The sequence below is a fragment of the Zea mays genome, chromosome 5 (genome assembly GCF_902167145.1).
Source record: "Zea mays cultivar B73 chromosome 5, Zm-B73-REFERENCE-NAM-5.0, whole genome shotgun sequence".
NCBI lineage: Eukaryota > Viridiplantae > Streptophyta > Magnoliopsida > Poales > Poaceae > Zea > Zea mays.
In genome coordinates, this window is record NC_050100.1 from 50,810,761 (window position 1) to 50,826,001 (window position 15,241).

Consider the following 15,241-nt stretch of genomic DNA (forward strand, 5'->3'; position numbering starts at 1 on the left):
CGCCGAGGATGGTGTCGACGGGGTGATCTTGTTGGATTGCTTGGTGGACTCTTGGGTGTGGCGGCCTTTGTTCTTCATCCTCCTTGTCTTGATCATTTGCATCTCCCCCTTGATCATTGCCGTCATCTTGAGGTGGCTCATTTGATTGATCTTCTTCTTCATCAACTTGAGCCTCATCCTCATTTTGAGTTGGTGGGGATGCTTGCGTGGAGGAGGATGGTTGATCTTGTGCATTTGGAGGCTCTTCGGATTCCTTAGGACACACATCCCCAATGGACATGTTCCTTAGCGCGATGCACGGAGCCTCTTCAATACCTATCTCATCAAGATCAACTTGCTCTACTTGAGAGCCGTTAGTCTCATCAAACACAACGTCACAAGAAACTTCAACTTGTCCAGAAGACTTGTTAAAGACTCTATATGCCCTTGTGTTTGAATCATATCCTAGTAAAAAGCCTTCTACAGTCTTAGGAGCAAATTTAGATTTTCTACCTCTTTTAATAAGAATAAAGCATTTGCTACCAAAGACTCTAAAATATGAAATGTTGGGCTTTTTACCGGTTAAGAGTTCATATGATGTCTTCTTGAGGATTCGATGTAGATATAACCGGTTGATGGCGTAGCAGGCGGTGTTGACCGCCTCGGCCCAAAACCGATCCGAAGTCTTGTACTCATCAAGCATGGTTCTTGCCATGTCCAGTAGAGTTCTATTATTCCTCTCCACTACACCATTTTGTTGTGGCGTGTAGGGAGAAGAGAACTCATGCTTGATGCCCTCCTCCTCAAGGAAGCCTTCGATTTGTGAGTTCTTGAACTCCGTCCAGTTGTCGCTTCTAATTTCTTGATCCTTAAGCCGAACTCATTTTGAGCCCGTCTCAAGAATCCCTTTAAGGTCTCTTAGGTGTGAGATTTTTCCTGCAAAAAGAATACCCAAGTGAAGCGAGAATAATCATCCACAATAACTAGACAGTACTTACTCCCGCCGATGCTTATGTAAGCTATCGGGCCGAATAGATCCATGTGTAGGAGCTCTAGTGGCCTGTCAGTCGTCATGATGTTCTTATGTGGATGGTGAGCACCAACTTGCTTCCCTGCTTGGCATGCGCTACAAATCCTGTCTTTCTCAAAATGAACATTTGTTAGTCCTAAAATGTGCTCTCCCTTTAGAAGCTTATGAAGATTCTTCATCCCAACATGTGCTAGTCGGCGATGCCAGAGCCAGCCCATGTTAGTCTTAGCAATTAAGCAAGTGTCGAGTTCAGCTCTATCAAAATTCACTAAGTATAGCTGACCCTCTAACACTCGCTTAAATGCTATTGAATCATCACTTCTTCTAAAGACAGTGACACCTACGTCAGTGAATAAACAGTTGTAGCCCATTTTGCATAATTGAGATACAGAAAGCAAATTGTAATCTGATGAATCTACAAGAAAAACATTGGAAATAGAATGGTCAGGAGATATAGCTATTTTACCCAAACCCTTGATCAAACCTTGGTTTCCATCCCAGAATGTGATAGCTCGTTGGGAATCTTGGTTTTTCTCGTAGGAGGAGAACATCTTCTTCTCCCCTGTCATGTGGTTTGTGCACCCGCTGTCGATTACCCAGCTTGAGCCCCCGGATGCATAAACCTACAAAACATTTTTAGTTCTTGACTTTAGGTACCCAAATGGTTTTGGGTCCTTTGGCATTAGAAACAAGAACTTTGGGTACCCAAACACAAGTCTTTGACCCCTTGTGCTTGCCCCCCAACATATTTGGCAACTACTTTGCCAGATTTGTTAGTTAAAATATAAGATGCATCAAAAGTTTTGAATGAAATGTCATGATCATTTGATGCATTATGAATTTTCTTCTTAGGCAACTTAGCACGGGTTGGTTGCCTAGAGCTAGATGTCTCACCCTTATACATGAAAGCATGGTTAGGGCCAGAGTGAGACTTCCTAGAATGAATTCTTTTAATTTTGTCCTCAGGATAACCGGCAGGGTATAAAATGTAACCCTCGTTATCCTGAGGCATGGGAGCCTTGCCCTTAACAAAGTTGGATAATTTCTTAGGAGGGGCATTAATTTTGACATTGCCTCCCTGTTGGAAGCCAATGCCATCCTTAATGCCAGGGCGTCTCCCTCTATAGATCATGCTTCTAGCAAATTTAAATTTTTCATTTTCTAAGTCATGCTCGGCAATCTTAGCATCTAGTTTTGCTATATGATCATTTTGTTGTTTAATTAAAGCCATGTGATCATGAATAGCATTAACATTAACATCTCTACATCTAGTACAAATGGAAGTGTGCTCAACGGTAGATGTAGAGGGTTTGCAAGATTTTAATTCTACAACCTTAGCATGCAATAAATCATTTTTAGTTCTAAGGTCGGAAATTGTAACATTGCAAACATCTAGTTCTTTAGCCTTAGCAAGCAGTTTTTCATTTTCAATCCTAAGGCTAGCAAGAGACATGTTTAATTCTTCAATCTTAGCAAGTAAATCATCATTGTCATTTCTAAGATTGGGAATTGAAATATTACAAGCAATAGAATCAACCTTAGCTAACAAATTAGAATTCTCATTTCTAAGGTTGTCTATTGTCTCATGGCAAGTGCTTAGCTCACTAGATAATTTTTCATATTTTTCAACTTCTAGAGCATAAGCATTTTTAACCTTAACATGCTTTTTGTTTTCCTTGATTAGGAAGTCCTCTTGGGTGTCCAAGAGGTCATCCTTCTCATGGATGGCACTAATTAATTCATTTAACTTTTCTTTTTGTTGCATGTTTAGGTTGGCAAAAAGAGTGCGTAAGTTATCTTCCTCATCACTAGCATTTTCATCACTAGAAGACTCATATCTAGTGGAGGATTTAGATTTAACCTTCTTCTTTTTGCCGTCCTTTGCCATGAGGCACTTGTGGCCGACGTTGGGGAAGAGAAGGCCCTTGGTGACGGCGATGTTGGCGGCGTCCTCGTCGGAGGAGGAGTCGCTAGAGCTTTCGTCGGAGTCCCCCTCCCGACAAACATGGGCATCACCGCCCTTCTTCTTGTAGTACCTCTTCTTCTCCTTTCTTCTCCCCTTCTTGTCATCGCCCCTGTCACTGTCACTAGAAATAGGACATTTTGCAATAAAGTGACCGGGCTTACCACACTTGTAGCAAACCTTCTTGGAGCGGGGCTTGTAATCCTTCCCCCTCCTTTGCTTGAGGATTTGGCGAAAGCTTTTGATGACAAGCGCCATTTCCTCGTTGTCGAGCTTGGAGGTGTCGATGGGTGTTCTACTCGGTGTAGACTCCTCCTCCTTCTCTTCCGTCGCTTTGAATGCGACCGGTTGAGCTTCGGACGTAGAAGGACCGTCAAGCTCGTTGATCTTCCGTGAGCCCTTGATCATAAATTCAAAGCTCACAAAATTCCCGATTACTTCCTCGGGAGTCATTAGTGTATATCTTGGATTGCCACGAATTAATTGTACTTGAGTAGGGTTAAGGAATATAAGTGATCTTAAAATAACCTTAACCACCTCGTGGTCATCCCATTTCTTGCTCTCGAGGTTGCGCACTTGATTTACCAAGGTCTTGAGCCGGTTGTACATATCTTGTGGCTCCTCCCCTTGGCGAAGACGGAAGCGACCGAGCTCCCCCTCGATCGTTTCCCGCTTGGTGATCTTGGTGAGTTCATCACCCTCGTGCGCCGTCTTGAGCACGTCCCAAACTTCCTTGGCGCTTTTTAGTCCTTGCACCTTGTTGTACTCCTCCCTACTTAGAGAGGCGAGGAGTATGGTTGTGGCTTGGGAGTTGAAGTGCTCGATTTGGGCCACCTCGTCCTCATCATAATCCTCATCCCCTACGGATGGTACCTGTGCTCCAAACTCAACAACATTCCATATACTTTTGTGGAGTGAGGTTAGATGAAATTTCATTAAATCACTCCACCTAGCATAATCTTCACCGTCAAAGGTTGGTGGTTTGCCTAATGGAACGGAAAGTAATGGAGTATGTTTTGAAGTACGAGGATAATGTAAGGGGATCTTACTAAACTTCTTACGCTCATGGCGCTTAGAAGTTATGGAGGGCGCGTCGGAGCCGGAGGTAGATGGTGATGAGGTGTCGGTCTCGTAGTAGACCACCTTCCTCATCTTCTTTAGTTTGTCGCCACTCCGATGCGACTTGTGAGAAGAAGTCTTCTTCTCCTTCTTCTTCTCCTTCTTCTTCTCCTTGTTGCGGGACTCTCCCGATAGAGCTTTCTCGTTGCTTGTAGTGGGCTTTTCGCCGGTCTCCATCTCTTTCTTGGCGTGATCTCCCGACATCACTTCGAGCGGTTAGGCTCTAATGAAGCACCGGGCTCTGATACCAATTGAAAGTCGCCTAGAGGGGGGTGAATAGGGCGAAACCGAAATTCTCAAATATAATCACAATTACAAGTCGGGTTAGCGTTAGAAATATAATTGAGTCCGCGAGAGAGGGTGCAAAACAAATCGCAAGCGAATAAGAAGTGAGACACGTGGATTTGTTTTACCGAGGTTCGGTTCTTGCAAACCTACTCCCCGTTGAGGTGGTCACAAAGACCGGGTCTCTTTCAACCCTTTCCCTCTCTCAAACGGTCCCTCGGACCGAGTGAGCTTTTCTTCTCAATCACTTGGAACACAAAGTTCCCACAAGGACCACCATAAGATTGGTGTCTCTTCCCTCAATTACAAGTGAGTTTGATCGCAATGAAGAAACAAAGAAAGAAGAAAGCAATCCAAGCGCAAGAGCTCGAAAGAACACAAGCAAATCTCTCTCACTAATCACTAGGGCGTTGTGTGGAGTTTGGAGAGGATTTGATCACTTGGGTGTGTCTAGAATTGAATGCTAGAGCTCTTGTAAGTAGTTGAAATGGGAAAACTTGGATGACTTGAATATGGGGTGGTTGGGGGTATTTATAGCCCCAACCACCAAACTAGCCGTTTGGTGGTGGCTGACTGTCGTATGGTGCACCGGACAGTCCGGTGCACACCGGACATGTCCGGTGCGCCAGCCACGTCACCAGGCTGTTGGGATTCGACCGTTGGAGCATCTGACTTCTGGGCCCGCCTGGCTGTCCAGTGTACACCGGACAAGTACTGTAGATTGTCCGGTGCACCGTCTCGCGCGTGCCTGACTTCTGCGCGCTTCTGGCGCGCATTAAATGCGCCTGCAGGTGACCGTTGGCGCGAAGTAGTCGTTGCTCTGCTGGTTCACCGGACAGTCCGGTGTACACCGGACATGTCCGGTGAATTATAGCGGAGCAAATTCCCGAAGCTAGCGAGTTCCAGGGCCGCTCTTCCCTGGGGCACCGGACACTATCCGGTGTACACCGGACAGTCCGGTGAATTATAGCGGAGCGCCTCTGGATTTTCCCGAAGGTGAAGAGTTCAGCGTGAAGTCCCCTGGTGCACCGAACACTGTCCGGTGGCACACCGGACAGTCCGGTGCGCCAGACCAGAGGTTCCTTCGGTTATCCCTTCCTCTCTTTGTTGAACCCCATACTTGGTCTTTTTATTGGCTAAGTGTGAACCTTTGGCACCTGTATAACTTGTACACTAGAGCAAACTAGTTAGTCCAATTATTTGTGTTGGGCAATTCAACCACCAAAATCATTTAGGAAATAGGTGTAAGCCTAATTCCCTTTCACTTACCTTATGCTTCCATTCATATCTTAACCCATCTCAAGAGAAAAGCACCTTACCCAAGAAGATACCAGGAAGCTTACCCTTGAAGCCTGGAATAAGCTACAGAAGAAACCAGTCCAGCCGCTCAGTCAAAAGGACCGACCGTGAGAATCAAAGCACTGCCCCTGAGTCAAAGTAAACAGGAAAAGAGGACAGAAGAAGTTATTACCATACAGAGAGGCAAAGATTCTTGGAACCAGAGACCACAAACATCAGGGTCATTGACCCCACCACTCACCCGTGCCCCCTGCACGCGTGCCCGCCTCCATGCGCACTACCGCCGCCCACGCCCCCCTTTGTAGCGCACTACCACTGCCCACACCCCCTTTGTAGCGCACCCATCACCATTATCGCCAGCAACACCGCCCCCTCCCCATGTCGCACCTGCTGCCGCGTGGCACCTGCTCCATCACCACCGCTCCGCACCCGAGCACTCCCGCTCGCCTATAAACCCCCCCCCCCAGCTCCCTCAGTTCTCATCCCATGCAAGGCACACACCAGATAAAATCCCCTCTGCCAAATCGCAAGCAACTCCATTTTCCACTCCCTCGCCTCTAAGATCACAATGCTTGGTGATTCTTGGGTTGAAGACTATTGTACATGGTTCATAGTCTTTGGTTTCCTCCTCTGTATGATGGTAATACTCTTTGATATAATCCTCCAGTGGGAAGAGCAAAGAGAAAGAAAGGGTCAGTGAAAAGAAGATAGTGAAGAGAAGATAACAAGAAGGTTCTCCCAGAATCAACCCTGTGTCAGTCATTTCTCCGTAGCCTGCTCAAGTAGCAACAGCAGAAGAAGGCCCCGTAACACCCTTGTTATGAGGTACTTCAAGGAGTTCAAATCCCCAAGATTCAAGAGTTCTACCCTCATTCTTTTTAAGTGGGGTAGTGTTCCAGTAAGGTTCCTGCTATGGAGAAAAAGAAGAAGGCCTGTAGCAAGCTTGTGGAGGACCAGATCATCAAAGCATATAAGTTTCTGGATGAGAAGTGGTCACCCAAGTTCCGTTGATGAAGCACCATAAGACTAATCAAGGAAGAAATCCATGTGGGTGTTCGCAAGAGGAAGGTTTGCGTGTTGGCATCGTTGCTTCTCCAATAAGCTAGCTGCCAAGCGAAACCTAGAAGCCTGAAGATGATCTTTGAGTAGCCAGAATCAGCGTTTGCAACCGGCAACCAGATGCTCCTCAAGGCCAGATCTTGTTGAAGTTCCATCTCCTCGAAGAGTCTGCAAAGTGAAGACATGTAGCTGAAGTAAAGCTATACCCATAACCCTTCTAAGCCGAATCTCGAGGACGAGATTCATTTTAAGTGGGGTAGATTTGTAGCATCCCAAAAATTCAAATCCTGAAATTTTCTCAAACTCCCTCTAAATTCAAAATGAATTTCAAATTTCATTTCAAAATGTTTGTTTGCAAGTTGATATCAACAAATAAATTATAGTGGTCTATATTCTCTCCAAAATCCTCCTCAAAATATTCCACAAATATTTCCTCAGTGATCCCCCTCAAATTCTTTCTAGAAATACTGCCCAGATATTTCCCCAGTGATCTCCCTCAAATTCTTACCAGAAATATTGCCCAAATATTCCACCGATATATCTCCAAGTATTTTCCTCTTGAGAAATACCTTCAGAATCATTTTTCAAGTCCCTATAAATATTTTCTTCATAACGTTCCTCATGCTCATACATATACGTATGCCTCTGGTGTTATACGGTGAGCTCTACAAGCTAATCTCACTTATACAAGACAAATACATGATAATCTCCCACTAATCCTCTCATGCTCCCACTAATCCTCTCATCCCTCCCCCTAATCCCCCACCATGGCTATAGATAGAGGGGCAAGGGCCTCCTCTCATCCCACCCCAAGCCATTTCATGGCAACTCTCTCCCCCCCCACACACACCCACTCCATGTTCCACACAAGCACACACTAGCACAAGGATCGTTCGGTCGTTCTTCGATCGTTCGTCCCCCTGTTCTTAGTTTGTTCGTTCGTTCGTCCGATCGTTCATGGTTCGTTCGTCCGTTCGTCCGATCGTTCGATCGTTCGTCCGTTTGTTCGTCCAAATAATCTTTTTCCTGCTGTTATGCTGCCGAAATTCCGATCGTTCGTTCGTTCGATCATTCGATCGTTCATCGTTCGTTCATAGTTCCTATTCATCGTTCGTTCATAGTCCCTATTCATCATTCTTCCAGATAATCTTTGTCCTGCCGTTATGCTACCGAAATTCTGATCGTTCGTTCGTCCGATCATTCGATTGTTCGTCCGTTCGTTCATAGTTCCTATTCATCGTTCATCGTTCGTTCATCGTCACTATTCATCGTTCATCGTTCGTTCATACGAACTATTCACCATCACTATTCACTATTAATATTCACTGTTACTGTTCATCGACACTATTCACCATCGTTACTATTCATCGATCATCCGATCACCCCAGATTTCAACTACTCATCCATCATGTTGTCCAGTCCACCTAAGACCAGCCAGAACAATATTTCAGTCATACGAATTCCGGTGACTGATTTTCCTTCCAGTGGGAACTTCCCATCTGGTCACCCATCCCAGGTTTCTCCAAGTTGAGCACGCTTAACTTTGAGATTCCTTCGAACCAGGCTTCCAAACTCATATTCCAATAATTCTTGTTTCTAAATTCTTATCAAACTATTCCCTATCCAACCATGTCATCCCTTAAGCCTGGTCCATATTCCAGAAAACTCCCAAAATACTCATGTCCCATATTCTGCCTATAACTCTCTTGTTCATACTAAGTCAGACGATTCATTCGTCACTATTCTCACCAACAGTGAACTTCACTGTGCTACACCACGTACACTCAGCTATAAATACACCCAGCTACCCTCTCCCTCTCCACACACACTCAACACCCTCAGCCAAGGCAAACACCCCACCCACTCAGTTACTCTGCTCTGCCGGCTACACGCATAGTGTCGCTTCACCTCCAGTCCACCCTCCTGGTAAGCACCTCCGCTCCACCACCAGTAATATCACAACACCACATGACACAGATTCTACTCAAGACTCTACCCATCCATATATCGCTATTCTGACCACTATACTAAATATTTGTTGGTATACTTGCTGGTTTGTATGTTTGCTTGTTCATGTTGCATAGTTATCGGAGCGTTCATGCCGTCTCGTGGAGGCCAGATCTGCAAGTATTTGCCAGGCGGTGGAGCTAGAAGCCAGTTCCGCGAGCTCTTCCCCCCTTTCGCCGGATAAGCACGGCAAGCTCACTGGATCCCTTTGATGCATAAATTACCTATGATTTTTCACTACAACCCTCAGCCTGTTATTTTATGCATGATATGATTTTGAGACAAGTTATTAAGGCCACCTAGCCGCTTGACGCAATCAATCCTTGATATATTTGTTCCAAATGATTTGAGAAAAGGTGTGAGTTTTCAAAAGAAAATGCTTTTCAAAATGTGTATGATGAAGGGTTTTCACCCTTATCACCTTTGAGTAGGGATGATCAGGGACTCCCTGGTTTAGGGGGGGCCTAAGGTGATGGCTCAGCTGGTTTAGGCATGAGCAGAAGGATTGTCCCCTCTTATAAGGACCGGTTTGTCATCCTTCACTACCTGTACTCATGATAAGTACAACCACTCGAGACTGTGTGGGCAGTCACTCAATCTGAACTCGTACGGTCCAACCCTAGGGTTATGAAGGCTAGGGAGCATCGGGAGGATAAGGAGGGGGAATGTTTTGTCCGGTTTGGACATGGCGGTGGCCTGACTCCTTCCGATATAACCGTTAAGGTTAGGACGTGCGAGGAAGGAAAGAGATTCGGATTCGGGTCTCATTGGCCATGAGATCGCAGAGCCGGACTAGTGGGTAAAGTGTACCCCTCTGCACAGAGTTCAAACCTATTTGAATAGTTTGTGTCCACAGGAATGGACGAGTCTGGTGTGGTATGACAATTAGTGTTTTGTTTTTTTAAAAGGTGCGTTTAAGAAAAGTGGTTTTTAAAAGGTCTGGCGGTTGAGCCGTGAGTTATGGTGGACGAGAAGTCCAGTGGCTATTGTTGAAAATGAAAACCAGTGGGAAACTGCTGAGATACCTGGATGGTTTAGTCCAGGGGATTTTGCTCTCTATTGAAAAACTTCCTACTCCTTTGGGAGAGGATGCGCTTTGAAAAATACAAAATGTTTTACAAAACAACCCTGCATCAAATATTGTTGTTTCTGCAAAATATCCTGAGCTCCACATATTCCATGCATTATATCTGATTTCCCCATTCTGTGGGTGAAGGTGGGATGCTGAGTACGTTTGAACTCACCCTTGCTTATTTCTTGTTTTTCAGAAAAAGGAGATCAGGTAAGAGTTATGACTGTTCCCAACCTTGCCTATGGCTATTGGACCACTGATTTGCTTCGCTGCGTATATCGGGCTGCTTCAGCCCCACTCTGATGATATGTCCCGAGTTGTGGACCAACTCTTAAAGTTGTTCGCCACCTTTATAGGTTTGTCTCGTCTAAGCAGATATGTAATCATCTGATGTATAAATGTGTTTACTAGCCTCCTGGGACTAGTAATTGTATCACATTTGAGTCCCAGAGGATTGGGGACGCTTCACATCTTGGAGTTGCTTGATTTGAAATCCTAGGAAATACTTCAACTCCCCCATCATAGACATCTCGAATTTCTGTATCATGATCCTACTGAACTCTTCACATGTTGATTTATTAGTAGACCCAAATATAATATCATCAACATAAATTTGGCATGCAAACAAATCTTTTGCAACAGTCTTAGTAAAGAGAGTAGGATCGGCTTTACCGACTTTGAAGCCATTAGTGATAAGAAAATCTCGCAGGCATTCATACCATGCTCTTGGGGCTTGCTTGAGCCCATAAAGCGCCTTTGAGAGTTTATATACATGGTTAGGATACTCACTATTTTCAAAACCGGGAGGTTGCTCAACATAGACCTCTTCCTTGATAGGTCCATTAAGGAAGGCACTCTTCACGTCCGTTTGATAAAGTAATATACGAATTGACTCAAGCGTAACTACGGGTGCATATGTTTCATCAAAATCCAAACCTTCGACTTGTGAATAATCTTTGGCCACAAGTCGGGCTTTGTTCCTGGTCACCACACCATGCTCGTCTTGCTTGTTGCGGAATACCCATTTGGTACCTACAACATTTTGATTAGGATGTGTAACTAAATGCCATACCTCATTCCTCGTGAAGTTGTTGAGTTCCTCTTGCATTGCCAGCACCCAATCTGGATCTCTTAGTGCGTCCTCCACCCTGTATGGCTCAATAGAGGACACAAAAGAGTAATGTTCACAGAAATGAGCAACTTGAGATCTAGTGGTTACCCCCTTATGAATGTCACCAAGGATGGAGTTGACGGGGTGATATCGTTGAATTGCTTGGTGGACTCTTGGGTGTGGCGGTCTTTGACCCTAAATGTCTTGATCATCTTCCTTGTCTTCATTATCTTCATATCCCCCTTGATCGTTGTCCTCCTCTTGAGGTGGCTCATCCTCTTGATCTTCATTTTCATCATTTTGAGCCTAATCCTCATCTTGAGTTGATGGAGATGCTTGGTTAGAAGATGATGGTTGATCATGTGCTTGTGTGGGCTCTTCGGATTCCTTAGGAAACACATCCTCAATGGACATGTTCCTTAGCGCGAGGCCAGAGCCTCTTCATCATCTAGTTCATCAAGATCAACTTGCTCCACTTGGGAGCCATTAGTCTCATCAAACACAATGTCACAAGAAACCTCAATTAATCCAGTGGATTTGTTGAAGACTCTATATGCCCTTGTGTTTGAGTCATAACCAAGTAAAAAGCCTTCTACAGCCTTAAGAGCAAATTTAGATTTTTCTACCTCTTTTAATAAGAATAAAGCATTTACTCCCAAAGACTCTAAAATATGAAACATTGGGCTTTTTACCAGTGAGGAGTTCATATGATGTCTTCTTAAGGATTCGGTGAAGATATAACCGGTTGATGGAGTAGCAGGCGGTGTTAATCGCCTCAGCCCAGAACCGGTCCGGAGTCTTGTACTCATCAAGCATGGTTCTTGCAATGTCCAGTAGAGTTCTATTCTTCCTCTCCACTACACCATTTTGTTGAGGTGTGTAAGGAGAAGAGAACTCATGCTTGATGCCCCCCTCCTCAAGAAATCCTTCTATTTGTGAATTCTGGAACTCATTTTGAGCCCGTCTCAAGAATCCCTTTAATGTATCTTGGGTTTGTAATTTTTCCTGCAAAAAGAACACCCAAGTGAAGCGAGAATAATCATCCACAATAACTAGACAGTACTTACTCCTGCTGATGCTTATGTAAGCATTCGGATCGAATAAATCCATGTGGAGTAGCTCGAGCGGCCTGTCAGTCGTCATGATATTTTTATGTGGATGATGAGTACCAACTTGCTTTTCTACTTGGCATGCGCTACAAATCCTGTCTTTCTCAAAATGAACATTGATTAGTCCTAAAATGTGCTCTCCTTTTAGAAGCTTGTGAAGATTCTTCATCCCAACATGAGCAAGTCGGTGATGCCAGAGCCAACCCATATTTGTCTTAGCAATTAAGCAAGTGTCAAGTTCAGCTTTGTTATCATTAAAATCAACTAAATATAGCTGACCCTCTAACACTCCCTTAAATGCTATTAAATCATCACTTCTTTTAAAGACAGTAACACCTATATCAGTAAAAAGACAGTTGTAACCCATTTTGCATAATTGAGAAACTGAAAGCAAGTTGTAATCTAAAGAATCTAAAAGAAAAACATTGGAAATAGAATGGTCAGGGGATATAGCTATTTTACCCAAGCCTTTGACCAAACCTTGATTTCCATCCCCGAATGTGATAGCTCGTTGGGGATCTTCATTTTTCTCATAGGAGGAGAACATTCTCTTCTCGCCTATCATGTGGTTTGTGCATCTGCTATCGATTATCCAACTTGAACCACTGGATGCATAAACCTGCAAAACAATTTAGCCCTTGTTCTTAGGTACCCAAATAGTCTTGGGTCCTTTCACGTTAGAAACAAGGACCTTGGGTATCCAAACACAAGTCTTTGGGCTATTGTGTTTGCCCCCAACATATTTGACAACTACTTTGCCTGATTTGTTAGTAAGCACATAAGATGCATCAAAAGTCTTAAATGAAACATTATGCTTACTTGATGCAGCAGGAATTCTCTTTCTAGGCAATTTAACATGAGTGGTTTGCCTAGAGCTAGATGCCTCATTTTTATACATGTATGCATGGTGAGAAACAGTATGAGGTTTCCTATCATGTATCTTCCTAATTTTATGCTCAAGATAATTAGCAGGATATAAAATGTAGCCTTCATTATCCTGAACCATGGGAGCCTTGCCCTTAACAAAATTAGACAATCTTTTAGGGGCATTAAGCTTGACATTACTTCCCTGTTGGAAACCATTGCCATCCTTAATGCTAGGGCGTCTCCCATTATAGAGCATGCTTTTAGCAAATTTAAACTTTTCATTTTCAAGTTCATGCTCGGCAATTTTACCAGTTAATTTAGCTATGTGATCATTTTTTGTTTAATCATGGCAAGGTGATCATCCATAGCTTCTACATTAACATCTCTACATCTAGTACAAATGGAAACATGTTCAACAGTGGATGTACAGGGTTTATAAGCACCCAATTTCTCAATCTTAGCATTTAAACTATCATTCTCAATTCTAAGACTAGAAATTGTATCATGGCAAATATTCAGTTCATCAATCTTAGCATTTAGACTAGCATTTTCATCTCTAAGACAAATAATTGAATTATTGCAAACATTTAACTTTTCAACCTTAGAAATTAAACTAGCATTCTCAGTTCTAAGGTTTGAAATAGAGTCATGACAAATGCTAAGCTCCTTTTTTCACATTTTTCTAAGCACCCAAGTTCTAAGTTTTAAGTTTTTCTACTTCCTGAGCATAAGCATTTTTACTTTAACATGCTTTTTGTTTTCTTTAATAAGGAAGTCCTCTTGGCTATCCAAGAGTTCATCCTTCTCATGAATAGCTTCTATTAATTCATTTAATTTTTCTTTTGTTCCATACTGAGGTTGGCAAAAAGAGTAAGCAGTTCATCTTCATTTTCACTAGAGCTACCCTCATCACTAGATGTTGTATATTTGGGGGTGGCTCTAGAGTGTACCTTCTTTTCCTTGTCGTCCTTGGCCATGAAACATTTGTGGCCAACGTTGGGGAAGAGGAGGCCCTTGTTGACGGTGATGTTGGCGGCGTCCTCGTCGTCGGAGGAGTCGGTGGAGCTCTCGTCGGAATCCCATTCCCGACACACGTGGGCATCGCCGCCCTTCATCTTGTAGTATCTCTTCTTCTCCTTCTTCTTCCCCTTCTTGTCATCGTCCCTGTCACTATCACTTGACATTGGACATTTAACAATAAAATTACCGGGCTTACCACATTTGTAGCACACCCTCTTGGAGCGGGGTTTGTAGTCCTTCCCCCTCCTTTGTTTGAGGATTTGACGGAAGCTCTTGATGATGAGCGCCATCTCCTCGTTGTCGAGCTTGGAGGCATCGATTAGAAGCCTACTTGGTGTAGACTCCTTTTCTTCTTCCGTTGCTTTGAATGTGATGGGTTGCACCTCGGGTGTGGAGGTGGCGCCTTGCTCCAAGTTGACAATGTGTTTGGAGTCTTTGATCATTAGCTCAAAGCTCACAAACTTGCCAATCACTTCCTCGGGAGACATTTGCTTGTATCTAGGATCTCCACGGATTAGTTGCACTTGAGTGGGATTATAAAAAACAAGAGATCTAAGAATAACCTTGACCATTTCATGGTCATCCCACTTGGTGCTCCCGAGGTTGCGCACTTGGTTCACCATGGTTTTTAGCCGGTTCTACATTGCTTGCGGCTCTTCTCCTTTGTTGAGGATGAAACGACCGAGCTCCCCCTCGATTGTCTCCCGCTTGGTGATCTTGGTCACCTCGTCTCTTTTGTGTGCGGTCTTGAGGACGTCCCAAATTTCCTTGGCGGTCTTTAATCCTTGCACCTTGTTATACTCCTCTCGACACAAGGAGGTGAGGAGTATAGACGTGGCTTGGGAGTTAAAGTGCCTAATTTGGGCGGCCTCGTCCGAGTCGTAGTCCTTGTCCCCCACCTATGGTACCTGCGCTCCAAATTCAACTATGTCCCATATGCTTTCGTGGAGTGAGGTTAGGTGATGCCTCATTTTATCACTCCACATACAATAATCTTCACCATCAAAATATGGTGGTTCGCCTAGAGAACGGAAAGTAATGGAGCGTGCTTAGAAATACGAGGATAGCGAAGAGGCATCTTACTATACTTCTTGCGCTCATGGCGCTTAGAAGCGACGGACGACTCGGAGCTTGATGTGGAGGGTGACGAAGAGTCGGTCTCGTAGTAGACGACCTTTTTCATCTTCTTCTTCTTGTCATCTTTCCGATGCGACTTGATGGAGGAAGAGGATTCCTCCTTGTGTTTGTTGCCGGACTCCCTTGAGAGAGTCCTCCCCGAGCTTGCGGACTTGTCGCCAGTCACAATCTCCTTCTTGGCATG